This window comes from Pseudophryne corroboree, unplaced genomic scaffold (genome assembly GCF_028390025.1).
Source record: "Pseudophryne corroboree isolate aPseCor3 unplaced genomic scaffold, aPseCor3.hap2 scaffold_142, whole genome shotgun sequence".
In the NCBI taxonomy this organism is placed as follows: Eukaryota; Metazoa; Chordata; class Amphibia; order Anura; family Myobatrachidae; genus Pseudophryne; species Pseudophryne corroboree.
In genome coordinates this window covers 591399-617831 of record NW_026968046.1, presented here as the reverse complement: position 1 = coordinate 617831, position 26433 = coordinate 591399, and the positions used below count along the sequence as shown (strand labels likewise).

At 45.2% G+C, this 26433-nt stretch overlaps 18 non-coding genes and 1 pseudogene across 18 annotated transcripts; 14 read left to right on the top strand and 5 right to left on the bottom strand.

The window, feature by feature from the left end:
• The first annotated feature begins 11595 nt into the window (after positions 1-11595).
• TRNAN-AUU (transfer RNA asparagine (anticodon AUU)) lies at positions 11596-11669 on the top strand. The gene has a single exon. It is a non-coding gene; the product is annotated as a tRNA-Asn (tRNA).
• Positions 11670-17033: 5364 nt separating this feature from the next.
• Positions 17034-17149, bottom strand: LOC134996068 (U5 spliceosomal RNA). Its single transcript, XR_010198776.1, has one exon. It is a non-coding gene; the product is annotated as a U5 spliceosomal RNA (small nuclear RNA).
• A 275-nt stretch (positions 17150-17424) lies between these two features.
• On the bottom strand, positions 17425-17540 carry LOC134995992 (U5 spliceosomal RNA). The gene has a single exon (XR_010198702.1). It is a non-coding gene; the product is annotated as a U5 spliceosomal RNA (small nuclear RNA).
• Positions 17541-17818: 278 nt separating this feature from the next.
• Positions 17819-17934, bottom strand: LOC134995960 (U5 spliceosomal RNA). The gene has a single exon (XR_010198670.1). It is a non-coding gene; the product is annotated as a U5 spliceosomal RNA (small nuclear RNA).
• A 286-nt stretch (positions 17935-18220) lies between these two features.
• Positions 18221-18336, bottom strand: LOC134995946 (U5 spliceosomal RNA). Its single transcript, XR_010198655.1, has one exon. It is a non-coding gene; the product is annotated as a U5 spliceosomal RNA (small nuclear RNA).
• A 271-nt stretch (positions 18337-18607) lies between these two features.
• On the bottom strand, positions 18608-18723 carry LOC134995956 (U5 spliceosomal RNA). Its single transcript, XR_010198666.1, has one exon. It is a non-coding gene; the product is annotated as a U5 spliceosomal RNA (small nuclear RNA).
• A 144-nt stretch (positions 18724-18867) lies between these two features.
• On the top strand, positions 18868-19030 carry LOC134996557 (U1 spliceosomal RNA). Its single transcript, XR_010199230.1, has one exon. It is a non-coding gene; the product is annotated as a U1 spliceosomal RNA (small nuclear RNA).
• A 671-nt stretch (positions 19031-19701) lies between these two features.
• On the top strand, positions 19702-19865 carry LOC134996194 (U1 spliceosomal RNA). Its single transcript, XR_010198899.1, has one exon. It is a non-coding gene; the product is annotated as a U1 spliceosomal RNA (small nuclear RNA).
• A 152-nt stretch (positions 19866-20017) lies between these two features.
• Positions 20018-20180, top strand: LOC134996509 (U1 spliceosomal RNA). The gene has a single exon (XR_010199199.1). It is a non-coding gene; the product is annotated as a U1 spliceosomal RNA (small nuclear RNA).
• A 671-nt stretch (positions 20181-20851) lies between these two features.
• Positions 20852-21015, top strand: LOC134996133 (U1 spliceosomal RNA). Its single transcript, XR_010198840.1, has one exon. It is a non-coding gene; the product is annotated as a U1 spliceosomal RNA (small nuclear RNA).
• Positions 21016-21167: 152 nt separating this feature from the next.
• Positions 21168-21330, top strand: LOC134996544 (U1 spliceosomal RNA). Its single transcript, XR_010199219.1, has one exon. It is a non-coding gene; the product is annotated as a U1 spliceosomal RNA (small nuclear RNA).
• Positions 21331-22002: 672 nt separating this feature from the next.
• LOC134996318 (U1 spliceosomal RNA) lies at positions 22003-22166 on the top strand. Its single transcript, XR_010199020.1, has one exon. It is a non-coding gene; the product is annotated as a U1 spliceosomal RNA (small nuclear RNA).
• A 152-nt stretch (positions 22167-22318) lies between these two features.
• On the top strand, positions 22319-22481 carry LOC134996559 (U1 spliceosomal RNA). The gene has a single exon (XR_010199232.1). It is a non-coding gene; the product is annotated as a U1 spliceosomal RNA (small nuclear RNA).
• A 615-nt stretch (positions 22482-23096) lies between these two features.
• Positions 23097-23260, top strand: LOC134996213 (U1 spliceosomal RNA). Its single transcript, XR_010198919.1, has one exon. It is a non-coding gene; the product is annotated as a U1 spliceosomal RNA (small nuclear RNA).
• A 152-nt stretch (positions 23261-23412) lies between these two features.
• LOC134996508 (U1 spliceosomal RNA) lies at positions 23413-23575 on the top strand. Its single transcript, XR_010199198.1, has one exon. It is a non-coding gene; the product is annotated as a U1 spliceosomal RNA (small nuclear RNA).
• Positions 23576-24246: 671 nt separating this feature from the next.
• LOC134995983 (U1 spliceosomal RNA) lies at positions 24247-24410 on the top strand. The gene has a single exon (XR_010198693.1). It is a non-coding gene; the product is annotated as a U1 spliceosomal RNA (small nuclear RNA).
• A 152-nt stretch (positions 24411-24562) lies between these two features.
• On the top strand, positions 24563-24704 carry LOC134996519 (U1 spliceosomal RNA; annotated as a pseudogene).
• A 694-nt stretch (positions 24705-25398) lies between these two features.
• Positions 25399-25562, top strand: LOC134996379 (U1 spliceosomal RNA). The gene has a single exon (XR_010199079.1). It is a non-coding gene; the product is annotated as a U1 spliceosomal RNA (small nuclear RNA).
• A 152-nt stretch (positions 25563-25714) lies between these two features.
• Positions 25715-25878, top strand: LOC134996465 (U1 spliceosomal RNA). The gene has a single exon (XR_010199155.1). It is a non-coding gene; the product is annotated as a U1 spliceosomal RNA (small nuclear RNA).
• The last annotated feature ends 555 nt before the right edge of the window (positions 25879-26433 follow it).

Below are 26433 nucleotides of genomic sequence, written 5' to 3'. Positions count from 1 at the left end.
AGGTTTCATAGACAGTCCAAGTATATTTTCCCAGGCTTTGCATGATTGTTTACAGTCTTTCCAACCAGAGAGTGGATCAGTATTAATACAGTACGTGGATGATCTACTACTGTGTTCTGATTCATTGGAAGCATCCCTGAAGGATACGAAACAGCTCCTGTTTCATCTTTCAGACACAGGACACAAGGTTTCCAAAGACAAGTTGCAATTATGCCAAACTAAGGTAAAATATTTGGGACACTGTCTAACACAAGGACTGAGACACCTGACCACTGATAGAATTCAAGCAATTAGAGACATGACTCTGCCAAAAACCCAGCAACAGATCAGAACATTTTTAGGAATGTGTGGGTATTGCCGTAACTGGATCCCAGGGTTTTCCATTCTAGCGTTACCTCTGCAGGAGATGGTCTCCTCAAACAAACCTGATCGGATTTCGCATACAGACGAGTCCGAGATGGCATTTGAGAGACTTAAACAGTGCCTAACGCAGGCACCAGCATTAGGTATGCCAGACTATGGGAAACCCTTTGAGCTGTACGGAACAGAAAGTGCTGGTTGCGCGGCAGGCGTCTTAACCCAAAAGCACGGTGATGCCAGCAGGCCAGTAGCATACTACAGCGCTCAGCTAGACACGGTAGCGCGATCCCTCCCCACATGCTTGCGAAGCGTCGCTGCGATAGCATTGCTAGTAACGAAAAGCGAAGATGTAGTGCTAGGTCACAACCTCACAATTCATACACCACATGCAGTGTCAGCCTTGCTAAATTCTGCCCAAACCAGGCACGTCTCATCAGCGCGGTTTACAAGATGGGAATTGGCACTAATGGCCCCCGTAAACATCACCATAAGGAGATGCAGTGCATTAAATCCTGCAACATATCTCCCAGGTGTGCCTGGACAGGCACAAAGGGTGGAGGATGAGAGTGGTGGGGAAGGAGAATTTAACACACAGGAGGACACACATGATTGTATGGAATATTTGACCCAAAATTTTACCGCAAGGCCTGACATCAGTGACAACCCGCTGGAAAATGTAGATCTAACTTTCTACACGGACGGTAGTTGTCACAGACAGACTCGGGAGACTTGTGTACTGGATACGCAGTCGTAGATGACCAAGGCACCATAGAAGCGGAACCGCTAGGCCCACCTCACTCAGCCCAGGTTGCTGAACTGGTCGCCCTAACCAGAGCATGTGAATTGGCTAAGGGCAAATCAGCCAATATCTACACCGACTCTAGATACGCATTCGGGGTAGTCCATGATTTCGGAGCCCTATGGCGCCTCAGAAATTTCATGACGGCAGCTGGTACACCGGTAGCGCATGCAGCTCACATCAAAAGGCTTCTAACAGCGATACAGGAACCCGACAGAGTGGCTGTTATCAAGTGTAAAGCACACACATATAGCCAGGACCCAGTATCACTTGGTAACAGCCGAGCAGACGAAGCAGCTAAGTTAGCAGCTGGTACCCCCAGACAGACAGACACCACACAACTGATGGTATTTAATACCATCAACACACAGAAGTTGTGTGAAATGCAAAATTTGTGTTCCACACAGGAAAAGGCAGTCTGGAAGGCGAAGGGATATGGCCAGGAGTCCTCAGGACTCTGGACGGATGGACAAGGTAAACCGGTGGCCCCCAGAGCATATCTTCCATGTTTAGCTGAGGCAGCTCACGGGCTGACTCATCTGGGCAAGGAAGGAATGTGCAAGTTGGTAAGAGCATATTGGTGCGCCCCAGGATTTTCATCTCATGCAAGTAAGAGAGCAATGTCATGCCTTACCTGTTTGAGAAAGAATATCGGAAAGGCAATACCAACAGAACCATCTCATATCCCACCTGCAGGCGGTCCTTTCCAGGCAATACAGATTGACTTCATTCAATTACCCCCTTGTCGAAATTTGAAATATGTACTTGTTTGTATAGATGTGTTCTCAAATTGGGTTGAAGCATTCCCGGCGGCCACAAATACCGCTATGTTTACTGCTAAGAAAATTGTGCAGGAATTTGTATGTAGATATGGTATCCCTAGAATTATCGAAAGTGATAGGGGTACCCATTTTACAGGTGATGTCTTTCAAGGAATGTGTAAGTTGATGGGAATTGATAGCAAGCTGCACACTCCATACCGTCCACAGGCGAGTGCGAAGGTGGAAAGAGTGAATAGCACTATTAAAAATAATTTGAGCAAAGTTATGGCAGAAACAGGATTGACATGGCCAGAAGCTTTACCCATTGTACTGTACAGCATCAGAACCACTCCCAGGTCCCCTCTTAATCTGTCCCCTTTTGAAATCTTGTTTGGTCGACAACCGCATGTTATGATTAACCCTCAGGATGATTTGAAGTGTAACAATGAAGTGACTGTAAAGTACCTGGTTAATATGAGTAAACAGCTAAGGAATCAAAATAATAATTTGAAGTTGGTGATTCCTGATTTACCAGATAGTAATTGTCATGACATTGAACCTGGGGAGTATGTAATGATACAAAATTTTCTACGCTCAGGTTGCCTTATTGACAGATGGGAAGGACCATATCAAGTCTTATTGACTAGCACTACAGCATTGAAAGTTGCCGAGAGAGAGACTTGGGTTCATTCGTCCCATTGTAAGAAGGTTGCTGATCCAGAGAGGTCCCGTGATAAGGAACAGACGGTAGAGGACGTTGTATCACTGGAGTGTCTGTTCCAGGAGGACTGAGGCGGCACCTGAGCATTGAAAATCACAAGATCAAAAGCAGTTGTCGATTCCCTGTTCCCTTTTATTGTTTTTCTCCAACTTCCCATCCCCTCTCCCTCAAATTATTTTCCCCCCCTTCTCATTCTTCTTCGTTTCCTCCTATAAGATGGACTTGCCCCAAGAGACTGTGATCCGGATTTTCCTGTTGACCATGATGTTGACCAGAGCAGTCTGTTCCGGCGAGAGTACCATGGAGGTCGAGAGAGGTTCTGGAATGGGTTCTGATGACAGAGATGGAGGCGTAGTTTTCCGAGAACAACATAATCAACAAGCAAAGGCGAGTATCAGAAAACGATCCGATAGCATTGACAATAGAAGGAATTGTGAAGGATTGTTAGCTGAAGAAAACTGTATCTGTAGGCTCTGTGACAACGTAGTCGAGGATGGGTGCATTAAGAAATGCCAATCCAGTTTTAATATCCACATGGACCGGCATCCCTTGAGTGACTATCACTCCTTAGTGGGTAGCGTGTTAAATCAAACAGATTGTTGGGTATGCTCTCAAGTACCTCAAGGTCATAGCAAATCAGGACTAGTACCATTTCCTTTAACGATAGGGGAGGTACTTGAGCTAAGTGGTGGGAGACCGGTGGACAGGAGGTTTAATATCTCCAGTCCTCCTAGTTTGAAGCTCCACCAATATCATGTGGATAGATCCCTCATATGTTTTAACATTTCCAATCCCCGAAAGCCGGGAAATTGGGAAGTGTCATGGAGTAACCAAACCATGACCTTTTCATATAGAGCAGATAGAATGCCGACAGATACAGAGCTTATACGCCACATAGCCAGTAGAGGAAAATCTTTCCGGTATAGGTATACCCTAGGAAGTAGGATTACGAGAGTTGGAGAGGTATCACCAGGATACTGTGCACATATCGTACAAGCTGATACGTGTACTAGACAGATGGGAGAATTAGGGTTAGGAGATTTCACATGGAAAATGTGTAATATGGTTATGTCCTACTCCGTCCCATATGTTCTCCCCGATGATGCATATTTCATATGCGGGAGGAAGGCGTATAAGTGGCTTGCCCCAAACTCTGAAGGATTGTGTTATATTGGAAAAGTATTGCCTGAGGTAATGACTGTATCACATGCCAAAATGAAAGACATACACCGTGTTGCCCAAACTCCTTATACTCACACCCATTACGAGCACGTAGTTAAACGGCACCTGATAGAAAGAACAGAGCACCCGGCCTCTGACATGATCCATGAATCCACCGGGATTCAGTTTCTACTTGCGTTAGACCTCACTCGCACCGCCAGAGGAGTGTTGAATTATAAATACATATCTGCGCTCGCAAATTTGTTAGACAATATCACAGAAATGTATGATGACACGTTTAGGTATACTGGAAGAGAACTTCAAGCTTATAAAACAGAACTAGTTCAGCATAGAATGATTCTCAATTATCTCACAGCAGTAACAGGTGGATATTGTGTCACACTGGCAACGCAGTACGGCGTGAAATGCTGCACATATATAACGAATAGTACCGAGGACCCGGTCGAGGTCATAGACCAAAAGATGGACGATATTCTCCAATTGAAGTGGGAATTTCGCAGGAGACACAATCTCACCCTTGCTGCTGTGAGTAATGAGCTGACTAGTTGGGTGTCATGGTTGAACCCGCGAAATTGGTTCTCCGGTTTAGGAGAATGGGCTCAAGGAGTTATAATGGATGTAGGGAAGTTTCTCCTATGTATCTTAGGTGTTATCATAACGATTGGCTTGATATTTAGATGCGGTCAGGCTTTAACGAAGTGCAAACGAAGTACCAGGGTGATGAGTTTAAGGAGTGAGGAAATTGTAATGCGATTTCTACGGTCCGTTTCTTTCACCTGTTTTTCCGTTTTCCTCTGAGGTAAAAAGACCCACTTGGACGAGGAATTTGATGAGCCGATATACAGACAACAGATGGATTAAAGAAGAAGTTTTGACAACCTTATACACAGATTTTTGATGAACTATGCCATAGATCCCCAGTTTCCCTAGAAATTTTAAAATTACTCTAGCCCAACACTTTTGTAAATCTATGGACATTGACAAAGCTTTTTGCTCGCACCTTATGGGCAAAAGCACAAAGAAGACTGCATTCAACAGACACCAAACAAGACCTCAATCGACGAATGTTCATTAACCTGACATAGAATACCACTGCATTTACCGTAACTATGTATTTTCTTCATCTCTACAACCTTCAGGTAATTACACACATAGTATAGGGAATACAGGCACAGATATCAGCAATCACATATTCCCCCATTCATGTATCATCAACTAAAATGTGCTCCCCATTTTTGTTACAACCAAAATCCGAAAAAAGCTCGGTAAAGTTTGACAGCCCATCCACAGACCCGTACCACGGGATAAGAAGGAATTCAAATGTATACTTCGCAATACCTCAAAGCTTGATTTAAAACACGTACGGCACGATGATACATGACCCCCCAAACATGGATTCATACACACATGCTTCTGCTATCTCACTAGGTCATACCCTTTTCCTACCTTCTCCTCTCCTCCCCTACCCAACCATGTAAATGTATTAACCCCTGACATATATTTTTCTCTTTTTGAAATGTTTTAGGAAGTGGCAGTTATTGTTGACTGCCAAAGGGTGGACTGTCAAAGTCAGAAAAATATCACGATGCACACTGCCATATTTGCACCTCATATGTGTCCCTGCTGCGCATGCGTGCGCTCTACCGTGCGTGCGCATACTCGCTGTTGCGGGCACCCGCAGGCGCACGGTATGCACATTTACGGTAGAGATTGTGTGCGTCTAGCGGGCGACTCTTTCGTTACATATTTTCACCATATAATGCATTTTGTAGATTATGGTCCCTTTGATAGATTCTGAAAGTTTAGTTAATGTAGTATGTTCCTGGACAGAGAGATCCCTCATTGTTTGATACGAAGGGTCAGACAGGAGTAATACAGTGGTGTTTAGTATCCATCGGAAGAGTATTTAATTAGCAATATTCCGGTGTTGGTTTGAAGCGGATCAATCGCTCGTGCGAATAGTTATGGACATAAGAAGTTTATGAACATTTACTGTATTTGCACTTACTTATCCATGCGGCGGGAAACCCAGTTTCCCTCCCACCTGAGCTGTTGGAAATAGTCACAGCCCACCTGTATGAATCAACCTATGACCTTTTGTTATAATGCGAAGACGAATTCCTGTGTCCAATGAACAATGAGATTGTAGGGACCATTGAATTGTATTGTGTGTGGGGCATAAATAGACAGGCCGATCACATCCAGCACTCACTCTTCATCGGTTATCATTGCTGAAAATCGGGAGCTGGATGTCCAGAGGCGCATGCGATCGTTTCCTTTGTGCGTAAGTTTTCTCCGTAATCATATTGTCTTTTCTTGTTATTATGGGCCATATCTTTCTCTCTCTCTCTTCTCTTTCTCTCATTTTCTCTTAAACGTACTTGTATTGTATTTACTGTGTAGTTACCTGGTTAGTTAGTCTATGTTATATTGTAGTGTATGACTTGTATTGTATTAATTCTTTTGCAAGTATAACATTCATAATATATATATTAGGCGTTGGACCCTAAGCACGGTATTTGTGTATTTCTTATAGTGTTAAGTATTCTCAGAGCGTCGGTGACGCTCGAACAGCTTTTGAGTTAATAAGGTTATACAGTGTTGCATTTACACCCTATCTCTACACTAAGGTTTTACAGCAAATTACATTGTTTGTGGTTTAGACATAAAGGTTTAACATTGTGAGCGTCGGCGCCGCTCGTGATCTCCTCGTGGTCTCGAGCGTCCGCTACGCTGATAGCGTAGCATTACGGTAGTCGCTCACCTATAAGTGTGCCCGATACCAACAGCGTATTCTCGTGAGCGTCTGTATCGCTCGAGCAGCCCGCTCCCGATACAGCGTCCGTTACGCTATAGCGAACCATTACGTTAGTCAGCAGCCAATAGCGTGCCTGCCTGTGATCTCTTGGCCGTGAGCGAACGTGACGCTTGAGCGTCTCGACCACGGCTAAGCGATTGTTACGCAACGAGCGTACCCTTACGGTACTCCATACGCAAATAGCGTACAGTGTTCTTAGACCTCACAAAGGGTTTTAAATAAGATAAATATTTAGCTTTATCAAAGCGCACTGTCAGCAGTGTTCATTCCGGGAGTGGACAACTGGGATGCAGACTTCCTCAGCAGACACGACCTACATCCAGGAGAGTGGGGACTCCATCAGGAAGTCTTCGCACAGATTGCAAGTCGGTGGGGACTGTTCCAGATAGACATGATGGCGTCCCGCCTCAACAAAAAGCTACAGAGGTATTGCAACAGGTCAAGAGACCCTCGGGCAGTAGCTGTAGACGCCCTAGTGACACCGTGGGTGTTCCGGTCGGTCTATGTATTTCCTCCTCTACCTCTCATACCCAAGGTGTTGATAATAGTAAGAAAAAGAGGAGTAAGAACAATTCTCATTGTTCCAGATTGGCCGCGAAGGACCTGGTATCCAGATCTGCAGGAAATGCTCACAGAAGATCCGTGGCCACTTCCTCTAAGACAGGACCTGTTGCAACAGGGGCCCTGTCTGTTCCAAGACTTACCGCGGCTGCGTTTGACGGCATGGCGGTTGAACGCCGGATCCTAGCGGAAAAGGGTATTCCAGATGAGGTCATTCCTACGCTAATAAAGGCTAGGAAGGACGTGACATCTAAACATTATCACTGTATATGGCGAAAATATGTTTCTTTGTGTGAGGCCAGGAATGCTCATACGTAAGAATTCCACCTGGGCCACTTCCTTCACTTCCTACAAACTGGAGTGAATTTGGGCCTAAAATTAGGCTCTATTAAGGTTCAGATTTTGGCCTTATCCATTTTCTTTCAAAAGGAATTGGCCTCTCTTCCTGAAGTAAGTACAAACTTTTGTGAAGGGAGTACTGCATATTCAGCCTCCTTTTGTACCTCCGGTGGTCCCTTGGGACCTTAACGTGGTGTTAAGGTTATGGTTTGAACCACTTAAAATGGTGGAGTTTAAATATCTCACTTGGAAGGTGGTCATGTTATTAGCCTTGGCTTCCGCTAGGCGAGTGTCGGAATTAGCAGCTTTATCACATAAAATCCCCTATCTGGTTTTCCATATGGATAGAGCGGAATTGCAGACCCGTCCTCAATTCCTGCTAAAAGTGGACTCATCCTTTCATATGAACCAACCTATTGTGGTGCCTGTGGCTACGCGTGACTTGGAGGATTCCGAGTCCCTTGATGTGGTCAGGGCTTTGAAAATTTACGTGGCCAGAACGGCTAGAGTCAGAAAAACAGAAGCACTGTTTGTCCTGTATGCAGCCAACAAGATTGGCACCCCTGCTTCAAATCAGACTATTGCTCTCTGGATCTGTAACACGATTCAGCAGGCGCATTCTATGGCGGGATTGCCGTTGCCTAATTCAGTCAAGGCCCATTCCACTAGTAAGGTGGGCTCTTCTTGGGCAGCTGCCCGGGGGTCTCGGCACTACAGCTGTGCCGAGCTGCTACTTGGTCGGGTTCAAACACCTTTGCAAAGTTCTATAAGTTTGATACCCTGGCTGAGGAGGACCTCCTGTTTGCTCAATCGGTGCTGCAGAGTCATCCGCAGGAGCCCGTTTGGGAGCTTTGGTATAATCCCCATGGTCCTTACGGAGTCCCCAGCATCTTTTAGGACGTAAGAGAAAATAAGATTTTAAACCTACCGGTAAATCTTTTTCTCGTAGTCCGTAGAGGATGCTGGGTGCCCGTCCCAAGTGCGGACTACTTCTGCAAGACTTGTATATAATTATTGCTTACATAAGGGTTATATGTTAGTTTTCATCGGTCTTGGACTGATGCTATGTTGTTTTCATACTGTTAACTGGGTAGTATATCACAAGTTATACGGTGTGATTGGTGTGGCTGGTATGAATCTTGACCTTGGATTAACAAAAATCCTTTCCTCGTACTGTCCGTCTCCTCTGGGCACAGTTTCTCTAACTGAGGTATGGAGGAGGGGCATAGAGGGAGGAGCCAGTGCACACCCAGATCTAAAGTCTTTCTTAAAGTGCCCATGTCTGCTGCGGAGCCCGTCTATCCCCCATGGTCCTTACGGAGTCCCCATCATCCTCTACGGACTACGAGAAAAAAATTTTACCGGTAGGTTTAAAATGTTATTTTTTTCTCTGCAACCCACTGCTAAATTGTGCTTCCTAGCTGTTTTTTATAAAATCACTTAATTAAATCTAACTCTGATTACGTCAGAGAAGGCCAGGTACCCTACACCATAAGAGGGGGTTTGACATTTTGACTTGTCTACTTAAAGATCACCAAAATCTGATCACAAGGTCAATTACATCCCTGGGTGGGATTGAACCACCAACCTTTTGGTTAATAGCCCATGTAAGTGAAAGAGATCCTGAAGCACTCACTCATCATGGGAAAGTACCAATGTGTTTCTTACAAAAATTCTCCAGATTATTGACTTTTTAAAGTTTTTCTAGGAAACGTTCTAGATAAATGCTTATTAGCCTTTGTCAGTATCTACTTTTGCAAGGTGTCTATGTGGCGCAATCGGTTAGCATGTTTGGCTATTAACCAAAAGGTTGTTGGTTCAATCCCACCCAGGGATGTAAATAACCTTGTAATCAGATTTTGGTGATCTTTAAATAGACAAGTCAAAATTTCAAACCCCCTCTTATGGTGTAGGGTACCTGGCCTTCTCTGATGTAATCAGAGTTAGATTTGATTAAGTGATTTTATAAAAAAACAGCTAGGAAGCACAATTTAGCAGTGGGTTGCAGAGAAAAAAAATTATGCTGGCAGAAAAGTCCAATTTAGTGACGAAACAGCTCTTCATTTTCTGATTTTATGTTTATGCTAACAAATTTGCTCTCTGAAAAGTGTCCACAAAGCCAAGTCTCTGATTAACACCTTTGTAGGGATGGTTTTTCACCTATTACTGAATTAAACTTGCTTCATTGGAAAGGCAGCAAGATGCATCCTCATTTCAATGTCTACTGAAATAATACAGGTTGACACCAGGAAACATAAACGTCACTGCATCCTTGCTGCTTCCTCATGGGGAAGTCTGTTTAATGTGAAAACAAGGTGATATCTAATCAGCACACAGGTAAGGAATTAAGAAAATCTTTCTTTATGGGTGAAGATGTTTCTCACAAAATTGTTGCACCAAAGCATCATTGAAATTCAAGCTGGAAAGATGATTTTAATATATCACTTGTACATTTTGTACTGCTCTTCTGGTGACAATGTAGTTTGTTTTTGTCAATTACCATTTTAATAATAGGGTAAAGAAAATTAAGTGGATTTTTGAAAGAAAACAATACTGTCAATATACTATTAAAACAAATTAAAATGGTAAAAGTTATTGTACTTTAAGTAAAAATAAAAGAGCCAAAATATCAATCCCAGTTTTGGATTACTTTAATTAACAAAAAACAATGCATATAGCAGAGGATAGTTTCAATCTGCCTACCTCTGGGTTATGGGCCCAGCATGCTTCCGTTGCAGTACTCTGCTGCTCATGTAAGTGCAAGAGATCCTGAAGCACTCACTCATCATGGGAAAGTACCAATGTGTTTCTTACAAAAACTCTCCAGATTATTGACTTTTTAAAGTTTTTCTAGGAAACGTTCTAGATGAATGCTTATTAGCCTTTGTCAGTATATACTTTTACGAGGTGTCTCTGTGGTGCAATCGGTTAGCATGTTTGGCTATTAACCAAAAGGTTGGTGGTTCAATCCCACCCATGGATGTAATTGACCTTGTGATTAGATTTTGGTAATCTTTAAGTAGACAAGTCAAAATGTCAAACTCCCTCTTATGGTGTAGGGTACCTGGCCTTCTCTGATGTAATCAGAGTTAGATTTGATTAAGTGATTTTATAAAAAACAGCTAGGAAGCACAATTTAGCAGTGGGTTGCAGAGAAAAAAAACTATGCTGGCAGAAAAGTCCAATTGAGTGATTAAACAGCTCTTCATTTTCTGATTTTATGTTTATGCTAACAAATTTGCTCTCTGAAAAGTGTCCACAAAGTAAAGTCTCTGATTAACACCTTTGTAGGAATGGTTTTTCACCTATTACTGAATTAAACTTGCTTCATTGGAAAGGCAGCAAGATGCATCCTCATTTCAATGTCTACTGAAATAATACAGGTTGACACCAGGAAACATAAACGTCACTGCATCCTTGCTGCTTCCTCATGGGGAAGTCTGTTTAATGTGAAAACAAGGTGATATCTAATCAGCACACAGGTAAGGAATTAAGAAAATCTTTCTTTATGGGTGAAGATGTTTCTCACAAAATTGTTGCACCAAAGCATCATTGAAATTCAAGCTGGAATGATGATTTTAATATATCACTTGTACATTTTATACTGCTCTTCTGGTGACAATGTAGTTTGTTTTTGTCAATTACCATTTTAATAATAGGGTAAAGAAAATTAAGTGGATTTTTGAAAGAAAACAATACTGTCAATTTACTATTAAAACAAATTAAAATGGTAAAAGTTATTGTACTTTAAGTAAAAATAAAAGAGCCAAAATATCAATCCCAGTTTTGGATTACTTTAATTAACAAAAAACAATGCATATAGCAGAAGATAGTTTCAATCTGCCTACATCTAGGTTATGGGCCCAGCATGCTTCCGTTGCAGTACTCTGCTGCTCATGTAAGTGCAAGAGATCCTGAAGCACTCACTCATCATGGGAAAGTAGCAATGTGTTTCTTACAAAAACTCTCCAGATTATTGACTTTTTAAAGTTTTTCTAGGAAACGTTCTAGATGAATGCTTATTAGCCTTTGTCAGAATGGACTTTTACGAGGTGTCTCTGTGGTGCAATCGGTTAGCATGTTTGGCTATTAACCAAAAGGTTGGTGGTTCAATCCCACCCAGGGATGTAATTGACCTTGTGATCAGATTTTGGTGATCTTTAAGTAGACAAGTCAAAATTTCAAACCCCCTCTTATGGTGTAGGGTACCTGGCCTTCTCTGATGTAATCAGAGTTAGATTTGATTAAGTGATTTTATAAAAAACAGCTAGGAAGCACAATTTAGCAGTGGGTTGCAGAGAAAAAAAAATTATGCTGGCAGAAAAGTCCAATTGAGTGATTAAACAGCTCTTCATTTTCTGACTTTATTTTTATGCTAACAAATTTGCTCTCTGAAAAGTGTCCACAAAGCCAAGTCTCTGATTAACACCTTTGTAGGAATGTTTTTTCACCTATTACTGAATTAAACTTGCTACATTGGAAAGGCAGCAAGATGCATCCTCATTTCAATGTCTACTGAAATAATACAGGTTGACACCAGGAAACATAAACGTTACTGCATCCTTGCTGCTTTCTCATGTGGAAGTCTGTTTAATGTGAAAACAAGGTAATATCTAATCAGCACACAGATAAGGAATTAAGAAAATCTTTCTTTATGGGTGAAGATGTTTCTCACAAAATTGTTGTCCCAATGCATCATTGAAATTCAAGATGGAAGATGATTTTAATATATCACTTGTACATTTTGCATTGCTCTTCTGGTGACAATGTAGTTTGTTTTTGTCAATTACCATTTCAGTAATAGGGTAAAGAAAATTAAGTGGATTTTTTAAAGAAAACAATGCTGTCAATATACTATTAAAACAAATTAAAATGATAAAAGTTATTGTACTTTAAGTAAAAATAAAAGAGCCAAAATATCAATCCCAGTTTTTGATTACTTTAATTATAAAAAAAAATGCACATAGCAGAGGATAGTTTCGATTAATCGACCTCTGGGTTATGCGCCCAGCATCCTTCCATTGCACTACTCTGCTGCTCATGGAAGTCCGAGAGATCCTGAAGACTAAATTGATTAAAGGCCTAAAAGTACTGGACTATAAGGAAAGACTTACTAGGCTGAATATGTATACACTAGAAAAGAGGTGCCTTAGAGGAGATATTATTAATATCTTCAAATATGTAAAGATACATAACAAAGAGTTATCAGAGGAATTATTTATTAAAAGAACACGTGGTCACTCGCTGCGACTGGAGGAAAGTTCAGAACGCAATGGAGGAAAGGTTTCTTCACTGTTAGGGCAATCAGGATGTGGAATTCCCTGCCAGGGAAGGTGGTAATGGCGGACTCTGTAATTGGATTTAAAAAAGGAATGGATACATTTCTGAATGAAAAAGCTATCCAAGGTTATAATACTTAAAATATCAACATGGTTAATCCGGGGGTAACATGAGTTATAGTAGCTAACTAGTCATAAAACATTATTCAGCAAGTATGTAGAATCATCACAACTTAAAACAGGTTGAACACGATGGGCAATTTGCCTCTATTCAACCTCAAAAACTATGTTACTATATGTTACTATATTACTGTAGTATACAGAACACCACAATGCAATGAGCAGTGATAGTGAGCACTGATGAGGATACTAGAACTGACACTGAGCAGCAAGATGCAGCACTGGACTATTAGTAATGTACTGTAGTATGCTGAGCACCACAATGCAGCACAAGACAATGAGCAGTGATACTGAGCACTGATGAGGATACTACTGAGAACTGACACTGAGCAGGAGAGACACACTACTAGTATTACTGAGCAGCAATAAGTAACCACTGATACTGAGCACTGATATTGAGATTTCCACTGAGAGAACATAGCCACGTCCTCTCCGCTCTCTCTTCAATGCACGAGTAAAAATGGCGGCAACGCGCAGCTCTATATATAATATCCGAATCTCGCGAGAATCCGACAGCGGGATGATGACATTTTCCCTTGTTCAGGTTTTCCGAGTCAGGCGGGAACAACCGAGCCTGCCTCAGACCAGTGTAAACCACGTGGAGTTCGTGGGGAATTCGGTTCTCGGAGAACCGAACCCGCTCCTCTCTACCTTATACCCATCAATTTTTTTTATTTTCAATCTAAGCCCCTGCAGTTTTCTGTAAGCATCTGCTTCGCTATGATGATCAACAAGTCACAAGGGCAAACACTCAGGGCTTGAGGCGTAGATCTTAGGACCAGCTGCTACAAGCATGGCAGAGGTGTCACTATCACTGGTGACACCCAGAGAGGTGGCGAGGGAGATTGTAATGCAGTGCGCGCAGATAAGCAGCGCAATGGTAAAAAGGAGGCATGGTTTCATAGGTAGGGGCGTGGCCTGGTGGCCTGAATCTACATTTTGTTGCTCCGGGTGTCCCGGGGGTTGGGTGCTGCACCCGGGGACTAGTGTGTAAGCGGTGCTGGCTCCTGCACAGTGACAGGGCATGGCCACCCAGTATGACACCTCCCTTCTTGACCATGCTGTAATTGCAGTCGCACTGCAGTTCAGCGTGATCATAAACAATGGTGTAGCCTCCTGCTGGTGCAGACTGTATGTGCGCGCAGGAAGCCGCCACCATTTTTGTGATCACAGCGGCTGAATGTGATGTCATACAGCCGCTGTGACCACGCCCCCTGTGTCTCCTCCATTGCAGACCCCATTTTGAAGCCTTGCCCCCGCACTGCTCCATCCCTGACTTGGAAATGGAGTGTTGCTGACCCCACTCTCCCCCCCTGCCCCGATTGACAGGCAGAGGCGATCGCATGCAGGCACATGCGTATGCTCTTAGCAATTTTTGCAGTTGGATCGCTTATTGTGATTGCAATCCAACCTGAATCAGGCCCTATTACCTATCACAATGCGCTGCGGGCAGTACAAAATTGGGTTAATATAGGAGAAAAACCCCCAGACCTGTGCTCCTTAACTGTACCTGGTGGCTAGTGGAGCGGCTGCCCAGTAATCAGTGTCCACCCCAGTGCGCACACGGCCCACCCCCTACGGCCACGCTCCCCTTAATCAGCGGCCTCGTGATCCGGAAGGGCGGTGTGTGTGTGTGACTGACCTTAGGAAGAAACCGGAGCCTCCGCTGCAGTGACCCAGCAACCAGGGCACGGGAGTATACAGCGCCGCTGGGAGTGATGAAGCTGCAGTAAAGATGTCTATTAGACCTAGCCTGCTGCAGCCCTTGTAGATTCTCATAAAACAAGTTCTTCTTTTCTTGTCAAAATTAATAGCTAAGAATAGGCTGCCTGAGGCAGGCCCCTGTTAAGTGGCCTGCTACTGAAGGCACCAACTACAAACTGAGCTCCCTGTTCATGGAAGCGGGGTTATAGAGGAGGATGCGCTGAGCATCTTGGGAACAGTCAAAAGCTTTGAGCCGGTTGGTGCCTCAGATCAAGATCCTACTCTACACCCCAATGTGAATCCTTGTGGAGTCCAGTGTACCCCACAGAAGAAATTAATGTGTCACACCCATTGGCAGCAACCTTAGAATAGCTGCTGACGGGCACAATTGAGAAAGGAAGGGGGGGGGGGGCATTTGAATCCAGCACATAGATGCAATTCAAATATGTAATTTGTACCTTCCTATTTTAAAATATAATGGATGAACCTCACCCTGTGAGAACAATCTTCATGATCAAGAGATCTAATATGTAAAATAAGTATGAGTTGGGATAGGGCTGGGGAGGGTGGCAGCTCGGGCAGCCCCTCCCCCGTCAAGTTAAGGAGATTCAACTGAGGAAGCACAAGGGAACTCTCGTCTGGGGACAACAACTGCAGGGAGACCACATCTTTTCAGATGAACATGGGAGGGCGGAAGGCTGCCTAATACTGAAGCACCATCAAATATCAAACCATATCCAACAACTAGTACAAGCATTCCTGGGGGAAGGTCTGTAGCAGACGGATTTGCATACGGTGATGTCATCCAAGCAGTGGGCCAAAGTTGGCTGGAACCCTCATCTGCATATAAAAAGAGAAAAGGGGCATGCAGGGCATGGCGGCCTTTTGCAGTGCTTGGATGACCCCTAGTTTGCATTAAACACCCCCACCCTCCTTTGGTGTGGGGCTCATGTTGGCCATGACCCATCCCCTGAAGCATTCATGCTGATTTCTTGCAGCAGCTGGGCACTGTAACAGCTCCAGAGCTGCTCTGTAAGGCAAGTAAAAGGGTGTGGGCCCTGCAGCACCACCTGTAGTTCGCATTGTGCGTTGGAAGGCACAAAGTAAGCAGACGGGAGGAGAAGTCAGGATAGTACACAAGGGCATCCTTTTCTCTTAGTCCGTAAAGGATGCTGGGGTCACATTAAGAACCATGGGGTATAGACGGGATCCGCAAGAGACATGGGCACTTTAAGACTTTCAAAGGGTGTGAACTGGCTCCTCCCTCTATGCCCCTCCTCCAGACTCCAGTTATAGGAACTGTGCCCAGGGAGACGGACATTTCGAGGAAAGGATTTATTGTTAAACTAAGGTGAGCATCTTACCAGCTCACACCTTAAGCATGCCGCAGAACGTGGCATTCAACAGAACACAAGCCAACGGCATGAACAATTGCAGCAAAAAGCTGACCAGAACCGTAACACAACATGTGTATAACCACAAGTAATAACTGCAGACACAGTATGGACTGGGACGGGTGCCCAGCATCCTCTACGTACTAAGAGAAAAGGATTTACCGGTAGGTATTAAAATCCTATTTTCTCATACGACCTAGAGGATGCTGGGGTCACATTAAGAACCATGGGGTTATACCAAAGCTCTTGAACGGGTGGGAGAGTGCGTACGACTCTGCAGCACCGAATGACCCAACTTGAGGTTATCATCAGCCAAGGTATCAAACTTGTAAAACTTAGCAAAAGTGTTTACTAAATAGCTGCTCGGCAAAGTTGCAATGCTGAGACTCCCCGACCAGCTGCCCAGGATGAACCCACCTTTCTAGTAGAATGGGTCTTCACCTAATTCAGTAACGGCAATCCTGCCGTGGAATGAGCATGCTGAATCTTACCACAGATTCAGCGCATAATGGTCTGCATGGAAGCAGGACACCCAATCCTGTTGGGAGCATACAGGACAAACAGAGCCTCTGTTTTCCTAATCTGAACCGTTCTGGTGACATAAATTTTCAAAGTTCTGACCACAGCCAGAGACTTTGACTCAACGAAGGTGTCAGTGGCCAAAGGCACCATGTGGAAAGATGAACCACCTTTGGCAGAAATTGTTGACGTGTCCTCAATTCTGCTCTATCTTCATGAAAGATCAAATAAAGGCTCTTGTGATACTGCATGGTTTGTACTGTTTTCCATGTGCTCCCAGATCTTTCAAGCAAGTAGCATGGTCAAGAAAGTTCTGTTTGAAAAGAAACAAACATTTACTGTCATTGTTATGCAAATAAACTTACATTAAAGCTAACAAGAAAGCACACTCGTTCTGTCTTTAAACTGATAAAAGAAACCCCAATAATATGGGGCATGCAAAAATTGAGATAAAACTCAGTTTTGCTCCTCTCCACGGAAATCTTTAATAAAAGGCGAAATATTTGTTAGTTCTGAAGAGAAACCAGAGCATGACCAAGATTCCACCTGTCGCCTGAGTGCCATGCCAGCAGTTCTCATTCAGCTCAAAGTGAGCACCCAATTTGAATGAAAGAAAGCAGATTTCTCACCAGGCTTCCCCTTGCTGTAAACATGGTTTGTACTCTTTTCCATGTGCTCCTAGATCTTTCAAACAATTAGTGTGGTCAAGAAAGTTCTGTTTGAAAAGAAACAAACATTGACTGTCATTTCTATGCAAATGAGCTTACATTAAAGCACACTCGTTCTATCTTTAAACCGATAAAATAAAACCCCAATAAGATGGGGCATGCAAAAATTGAGATAAAACTCAGTTTTGCTCCTCTTCACGGAAATCTTTAGTAAAAGGCGAAAGATTTGTTCGTTCTGAAGAGAAACCACAGCATGACCAAGATTCTACCTGTCGCCTGAGTGCCATGCCAGCAGTCCTCATTCAGCTCAAAGTGAGCACCCAATTTGAAAGAAAGAAAGAAAGCAGATTTCTCACCAGGCTTCCCCTTGCTATAAACATGGTTTGTACTCTTTTCCATGTGCTCCCACATCTTTCAAGCAATTAGTATAGTCAAGAAAGTTCTGTTTGAAAAGAAACAAACATTTACTGTCATTTCTATGCAAATGTGCTTACATTAAAGCACACTCGTTCTATCTTTAAACTGATAAAAGAAACCCCAATAAGACGGGGCATGCAAAAATTGAGATAAAACTCAGTTTTGCTCCTCTCCACGGAAATCTTTAGTAAAAGGCGAAAGATTTGTTCGTTCTGAAGAGAAACCAGAGCATAACCAAGATTCCACCTGTCGCCTGAGTGCCATGCCAGCAGTCCTCATTCAGCTCAAAGTGAGCACCCAATTTGAAAGAAAGAAAGCAGATTTCTCACCAGGCTTCCCCTTGCTATAAGCATGGTTTGTACTCTTTTCCATGTGCTCCCAGATCTTTCAAGCAATTAGTATGGTCAAGAAAGTTCTGCTTGAAAAGAAACAGACATTTATTGTCATTGTTATGCAAATAAACTTACATTAAAGCTAACAAGAAAGCACACTCGTTCTGTCTTTAATCCGATAAAAGAAACCCCAATAATATGGGGCATGCAAAAATTGAGATAAAACTCAGTTTTGCTCCTCTCCACGGAAATCTTTAGTAAAAGGCGAAAGATTTGTTCGTTCTGAAGAGAAACCAGAGCATGACCAAGCATTCCACCTGTCGCCTGAGTGCCGTGCCAGCAGTCCTCATTCAGATCAAAGTGAGCGCCCAATTTGAAAGAAAGCAGATTTCTCACCTGTCTTCTCCTTGCTATAAGCATGGTTTGTACTGTATTCCATGTGCTCCCAGATCTTTCAAGCAAGTAGCATGGTCAAGAAAGTTCTGTTTGAAAAGAAACAAACATTTACTGTCATTTCTATGCAAATGAGCTTACATTAAAGCACACTCATTCTATCTTTAAACCGATAAAAGAAACCCCAAAAAGATGGGGCATGCAAAAATTGAGATAAAACTCGGTTTTGCTCCTCTCCACGGAAATCTTTAGTAAAAGGCGAAAGATTTGTTCGTTCTGAAGAGAAACCAGAGCATGACCAAGATTTTTATCTGAAAATATGTGTTCTCCCTGCAGTTGTTGTCCCCAGATGAGAGTTCCCTTGTGCTGCCTCAGTTGAATCTCCTTTACTTGACAGGGGGATGCTCGAGCAGCGACCCTCCCCAGCTCTAGCCCAACTCCTACTTACCTGCCAGGTGAGATACTATGATCATGAAGGTGCTTCTCCCAGGGCAAGGCTCACCCATTGCACTCTGGGTGTGCTGCTTCTGCATTTTCCCCAAATGTGGGAAACTTGACTGCATAATTTGTGTTTCCCCTGGTCGGCTCTCGTATAATTCAGATCTCTTTGTCTCAGGTCTCTCTCCAGCCTAGTTTGCTGTCTGTTTCCACTTCTCTTTTCTTGAGCCGCTCCCTTCTATGCCCTTGCGCACTATCCTGACTTCTACCGTCTGCTTACTTCGTGCCTTCCAACGCACAATGCAAACTACAGGTAGTGCTGCAGGGCCCACACCCTTTTACTTGCCTTACAGAGCGTCTCTGGAGCAGTTACAGTGCCCAGCTGCTGCAAGAAATCAGCTTGAATGCTTCAGGGGCTGGGGCATAGCCAACATGAGCCCCACACCGAAGGAGGGTGGAGGTGTGTAATGCGAACTAGGGGTCATCCAAGCGCCGCAAAAGGCCGCCATGCCCTGCACGCCCCTTGTCTCTTTTCATATGCAGACGAGGGTTGAAGCCAACTTTGACCCACTGTTTGGATGACATCACCATATGCAAATCCATCTGCTGCAGGCCTTCCCCCAGGAATGCTTGCACTAGTTGTTGCATTTGGTTTGTTGTTTGGGGGTGCTTCAGTATTAGGTAGCCTTCTGCCCTCCCATGTTCATCTGAAAATATGTGTTCTCCCTGCAGTTGTTGTCCCCAGATGAGAGTTCCCTTGTGCTGCCTCAGTTGAATCTCCTTTACTTGACAGAGATGTGCCTGAGCAGCGGCCCTCCCCAGCCCTATCCCAAATCATACTTATTTTGCATAGGCGATACCATGGTCATGAAGATTGTTCTCCCAGGGTGAGGTTCATTCATTGCATTCTGGGTATGCTGACCCCTGTGATTTCCCCAAATGTGGGAAACTCGACTGCATTATTTGTGGTAGTGGGGGACTGTGTTTGTGCTTTCCTCTGGTCAGCTCTGGTAAAAATCAGATTTCTTTATATCAGATCTTCCTCTAGCCTTGTTCTTCTTTCGAGAGTTCCCTTGTGCTGCCTTAGTTGGATCTCTTTCACTTGAGAGGGGGGTGCCCGAGCAGCGACCCTCCCCAGCTCTAGCCCAACTCCTACTTACCTGCCAGGTGAGATACTATGATCATGAAGGTGCTTCTCCCAGGGCAAGGCTCACCCATTGCACTCTGGTTGTGCTGCCCCTGCGATTTCCCCAAATGTGGGAAACTTGACTGCATAATTTGTGTTTCCCTTGGTCATCTCTCGTATAATTCAGATCTCTTTGTCTCAGGTCTCTCTCCAGCCTAGTTTGCTGTCTGTTTCCACTTCTCTTTTCTTGAGCCGCTCCCTTCTATGCCCTTGCGCACTATCCTGACTTCTCCCGTCTGCTTACTTCGTGCCTTCCAACGCACAATGCAAACTACAGGTAGTGCTGCAGGGCCCACACCCTTTTACTTGCCTTACAGAGCAGCTCTGGAGCAGTTACAGTGCCCAGCTGCTGCAAGAAATCAGCTTGAATGCTTCAGGGGCTGGGGCATAGCCAACATGAGCCCCACACCGAAGGAGGGTGGAGGTGTGTAATGCGAACTAGGGGTCATCCAAGCGCCGCAAAAGGCCGCCATGCCCTGCACGCCCCTTTTCTCTTTTCATATGCAGACGAGGGTTGAAGCCAACTTTGACCCACTGCTTGGATGGCATCACCATATGCAAATCCATCTGCTGCAGGCCTTCCCCCAGGAATGCTTGCACTGGTTGTTGCATTTGGTTTGTTGTTTGGGGGTGCTTCAGTATTAGGCAGCCTTCTGCCCTCCCATGTTCATCTGAAAATATGTGTTCTCCCTGCAGTTGTTGTCCCCAGATGAGAGTTCCCTTGTGCTGCCTCAGTTGAATCTCCTTTACTTGAAAGAGATGTGCCTGAGCAGCGGCCCTCCCCAGCCCTATCCCAAATCATACTTATTTTGCATAGGAGAGACCATGGTCTTGAAGATTGTTCTCCCAGGGTGAGGTTCATTCATTGCATTCTGGGTATGCTGACCCCTGTGATTTCCCCAAATGTGGGAAACTCAACTGCATTATTTGTGGTAGTGGGGGACTGTGTTTGTGCTTTCCTCTGGTCAGCTCTGGTAAAAGTCAGATTTCTTTGTTTCAGATCTTCCTCTAGCCTTGTTCTTCTTTCGAGAGTTCCCTTGTGCTGCCTCAGTTGGATCTCCTTCACTTGACAGGGGGGTGCCCGTGCAGCGACTCTCCCCAGCTCTAGCCCAACTTCTACTTACCTGCCAGGTGAGATACTATAATCATGAAGGTGCTTCTCCCAGGGCAAGGCTCACCCATTGCACTCTGGATGTGCTGCCCCTGCGATTTCCCCAAATGTGGGAAACTTGACTGCATAATTTGTGTTTCCCCTGGTCGGCTCTCGTATAATTCAGATCTCTTTGTCTCAGGTCTCTCTCCAGCCTAGTTTGCTGTCTGTTTCCACTTCTCTTTTCTTAAGCCGCTCCATTCTATGGCCTTGCGCACTATCCTTACTTCTCCCGTCTGCTTACTTTGTGCCTTCCAATGCACAATGCAAACTACAGGTAGTGCTGCAGGGCCCACACCCTTTTACTTGCCGTACAGAGCAGCTCTGGAGCAGTTACAGTGCCCATCTACTGCAAGAAATCAGCTTGAATGCTTCAGGGGCTGGGGCATAGCCAACATGAGCCCCACACCGAAGGAGGGTGGAGGTGTTTAATGCGAACTAGGGGTCATCCAAGCGCCGCAAAAGGCCGCCATGCCCTGCACGCCCCTTTTCTCTTTTCATATGCAGACGAGGGTTGAAGCCAACTTTGACCCACTGCTTTGGATGACATCACCATATGCAAATCCATCTGCTGCAGGCCTTCCCCCAGGAATGCTTGCACTAGTTGTTGCATTTGGTTTGTTGTTTGGGGGTGCTTCAGTATTAGGCAGCCTTCTGCCCTCCCATGTTCATCTGAAAATATGTGTTCTCCCTGCAGTTGTTGTCCCCAGATGAGAGTTCCCTTATGCTGCCTCAGTTGAATCTCCTTTACTTGAAAGAGATGTGCCTGAGCAGCGGCCCTCCCCAGCCCTATCCCAAATCATACTTATTTTGCATAGGAGATACCATGGTCATGAAGATTATTCTCCCAGTGTGAGGTTTATTCATTGCATTCTGGGTATGCTGACCCCTGTGATTTCCCCAAATGTGGGAAACTCGACAGCATTATTTGTGGTAGTGGGGGACTGTGTTTGTGTTTTCCTCTGGTCAGCTCTGGTAAAAGTCAGATTTCTTTGTCTCAGATCTTCCTCTAGCCTTGTTCTTCTTTCGAGAATTCCCTTGTGCTGCCTCAGTTGGATCTCCTTCACTTGACAGGGGGGTACCCGAGCAGCGACCCTCCCCAGCTCTAGCCCAACTCCTACTTACCTGCCAGGTGAGATACTATGATCACGTAGGTGCTTCTCCCAGGGCAATGCTCACCCATTGCACTCTGGGTGTGCTGCTCCTGCGATTTCCCCAAATGTGGGAAACTTGACTGCATAATTTGTGTTTCCCCTGGTCGGCTCTCGTATAATTCAGATCTCTTTGTCTCAGGTCTCTCTCCAGCCTAGTTTGCTGTCTGTTTCCACTTCTCTTTTCTTAAGTGCCTTCCAATGCACAATGCAAACTACAGGTAGTGCTGCAGGGCCCACACCCTTTTACTTGCCGTACAGAGCAGCTCTGGAGCTGTTACAGTGCCCAGCTGCTGCAAGAAATCAGCTTGAATGCTTCAGGGGCTGGGGCATAGCAAACATGAGCCCCACACCGAAGGAGGGTGGGGGTGTTTAATGTGAACTAAGGGTCATCCAAGCGCCGCAAAAGGCCGCCATGCCCTGCATACCCCTTTTCTCTTTTCATATGCAGATGAGGGTTCCAGCCAACTTTGGCCCACTGCTTGGATGACATCACCGTATGCAAATCCGTCTTCTGCAGAACTTCCCCCAGGAATGCTTGTACTAGTTGTTGCATTTGGTTTGTTGTTTGGGGGTGCTTCAGTATTAGGCAGCCTTCTGCCCTCCCATGTTCATCTGAAAATATGTGTTCTCCCTGCAGTTGTTGTCCCCAGATGGGAGTTCCCTTGTGCTGCCTCAGTTGAATCTCCATTACTTGACAGAGATGTGCCTGAGCAGCGGCCCTCCCCAGCCCTATCCCAAATCATACTTATTTTGCATAGGAGATACCATTTTCATGAAGATTGTTCTCCGAGGGTGAGGTTCATTCATTGCATTTTGGGTATGCTGACCCCTGTGATTTCCCCAAATGTGGGAAACTCGACTGCATTATTTGTGGTAGTGGGGGACTGTGTTTGTGCTTTCCTCTGGTCAGCTCTGGTAAAAATCAGATTTCTTTATATCAGATCTTCCTCTAGCCTTGTTCTTCTTTCGAGAGTTCCCTTGTGCTGCCTCAGTTGGATCTCTTTCACTTGAGAGGGGGGTGCCCGAGCAGTGACCCTCCCCAGCTCTAGCCCAACTCCTACTTACCTGCCAGGTGAGATACTATGATCATGAAGGTGCTTCTCCCAGGGCAAGGCTCACCCATTGCACTCTGGTTGTGCTGCCCCTGCGATTTCCCCAAATGTGGGAAACTTGACTGCATAATTTGTGTTTCCCTTGGTCATCTCTCGTATAATTCAGATCTCTTTGTCTCAGGTCTCTCTCCAGCCTAGTTTGCTGTCTGTTTCCACTTCTCTTTTCTTGAGCCGCTCCCTTCTATGCTCTTGCGCACTATCCTGACTTCTCCCGTCTGCTTACTTCGTGCCTTCCAACGCACAATGCAAACTACAGGTAGTGCTGCAGGGCCCACACCCTTTTACTTGCCTTACAGAGCAGCTCTGGAGCAGTTACAGTGCCCAGCTGCTGCAAGAAATCAGCTTGAATGCTTCAGGGGCTGGGGCATAGCCAACATGAGCCCCACACCGAAGGAGGGTGGAGGTGTGTAATGCGAACTAGGGGTCATCCAAGCGCCGCAAAAGGCCGCCATGCCCTGCACGCCCCTTTTCTCTTTTCATATGCAGACGAGGGTTGAAGCCAACTTTGACCCACTGCTTGGATGGCATCACCATATGCAAATCCATCTGCTGCAGGCCTTCCCCCAGGAATGCTTGCACTAGTTGTTGCATTTGGTTTGTTGTTTGGGGGTGCTTCAGTATTAGGCAGCCTTCTGCCCTCCCATGTTCATCTGAAAATATGTGTTCTCCCTGCAGTTGTTGTCCCCAGATGAGAGTTCCCTTGTGCTGCCTCAGTTGAATCTCCTTTACTTGACAGAGATGTGCCTGAGCAGCGGCCCTCCCCAGCCCTATCCCAAATCATACTTATTTTGCATAGGAGATACCATGGTCATGAAGATTGTTCTCCCAGGGTTAGGTTCATTCATTGCATTCTGGGTATGCTGACCCCTGTGATTTCCCCAAATGTGGGAAACTCAACTGCATTATTTGTGGTAGTGGGGGACTGTGTTTGTGCTTTCCTCTGGTCAGCTCTGGTAAAAGTCAGATTTCTTTGTCTCAGATCTTCCTCTAGCCTTGTTCTTCTTTCGAGAGTTCCCTTGTGTTGCCTCAGTTGGATCTCCTTCACTTGACAGGGGGGTGCCCGAGCAGCGACCCTCCCCAGCTCTAGCCCAACTCCTACTTACCTGCCAGGTGAGATACTATGATCATGTAGGTGCTTCTCCCAGGGCAAGGCTCACCCATTGCACTCTGGGTGTGCTGCCCCTGCGATTTCCCCAAATGTGGGAAACTTGACTGCATAATTTGTGTTTCCCCTGGTCGGCTCTCATATAATTCAGATCTCTTTGTCTCAGGTCTCTCTCCAGCCTAGTTTGCTGTCTGTTTCCACTTCTTTTTTCTTGAGCCCCTCCCTTCTATACCCTTGTGGACTCTCTTGACTTCTCCTCCTGTCTGCTTACTTTGTGCCTTCCAACGCACAATGCAAACTACAGGTAGTGCTGCAGGGCCCACACCCTTTTACTTGCCTTTCAGAGCAGCTCTGGAGCTGTTACAGTGCCCAGCTGCTGCAAGAAATCAGCTTGAATGCTTCAGGGGCTGGGGCATAGCCAACATGAGCCCCACACCGACGGAGGGTGGAGGTGTTTAATGCGAACTAAGGGTCATCCAAGCGCCGCAAAAGGCCGCCATGCCCTGCATACCCCTTTTCTCTTTTCATATGCAGATGAGGGTTCCAGCCAACTTTGGCCCACTGCTTGGATGACATCACCGTATGCAAATCCGTCTTCTGCAGACCTTCCCCCAGGAATGCTTGTACTATTTGTTGCATTTGGTTTGTTGTTTGGGGTGCTTCAGTATTAGGCAGCCTTCTGCTCTCCCATGTTCATCTGAAAATATGTGTTCTCCCTGCAGTTGTTGTCCCCAGATGAGAGTTCCCTTGTGCTGCCTCAGTTGAATCTCCTTTACTTGACAGAGATGTGCCTGAGCAGCGGCCCTCCCCAGCCCTATCCCAAATCATACTTATTTTGCATAGGAGATACCATGGTCATGAAGATTGTTCTCCCAGGGTGAGGTTCATTCATTGCATTCTGGGTATGCTGACCCCTGTGATTTCCCCAAATGTGGGAAACTCGACTGCATTATTTGTGGTAGTGGGGGACTGTGTTTGTGCTTTCCTCTGGTCAGCTCTGGTAAAAGTCAGATTTCTTTGTCTCAGATCTTCCTCTAGCCTTGTTCTCTTTTTGAGAGTTTCCTTGTGCTGCCTCAGTTGGATCTCCTTCACTTGACAGGGGGGTGCCCGAGCAGCGACCCTCCCCAGCTCAAGCCCAACTCCTACTTACCTGCCAGGTGAGATACTATGATCAGGAAGGTGCTTCTCCCAGGGCAAGGCTCACCCATTGCACTCTGGGTGTGCTGCTCCTACGATTTCCCCAAATGTGGGACACTTGATTGCATAATTTGTGTTTCCTCTGGTCGGCTACTCGTATAATTCAGATCTCTTTGTCTCAGGTCTCTCTTTAGCCTAGTTTGCTGTCTGTTTCCACTTCTCTTTTCTTGAGCCCCTGCCTTCTATGCCCTTGTGCACTCTCCTGACTTCTCCTGTCTGCTTACTTTGTGCCTTCCAACGCACAATGCGAACTACAGGTAGTGCTGCAGGGCCCACACCCTTTTACTTGCCTTACAGAGCAGCTCTGGAGCTGTTACAGTGCCCAGCTGCTGCAAGAAATCAGCTTGAATACTTCAGGGGCTGGGGCATAGCCAACATGAGCCCCACACCGAAGGAGAATGGAGGTGTTTAATGCGAACTAGGGGTCATCCAAGCACCGCAAAAGGCCGCCATGCCCTGCATAACCCTTTTTTCTTTGCATATGCAGATGAGGGTTCCAGCCAACTTTGGCCCACTGCTTGGATGACATCACCGTATGCAAATCCGTCTTCTGCAGACCTTCTCCCAGGAATGCTTTTACTAGTTGTTGCATTTGGTTTGTTGTTTGGGGGTGCTTCAGTATTAGGCAGCCTTCTGCCCTCCCATGTTCATCTGAAAATATGTG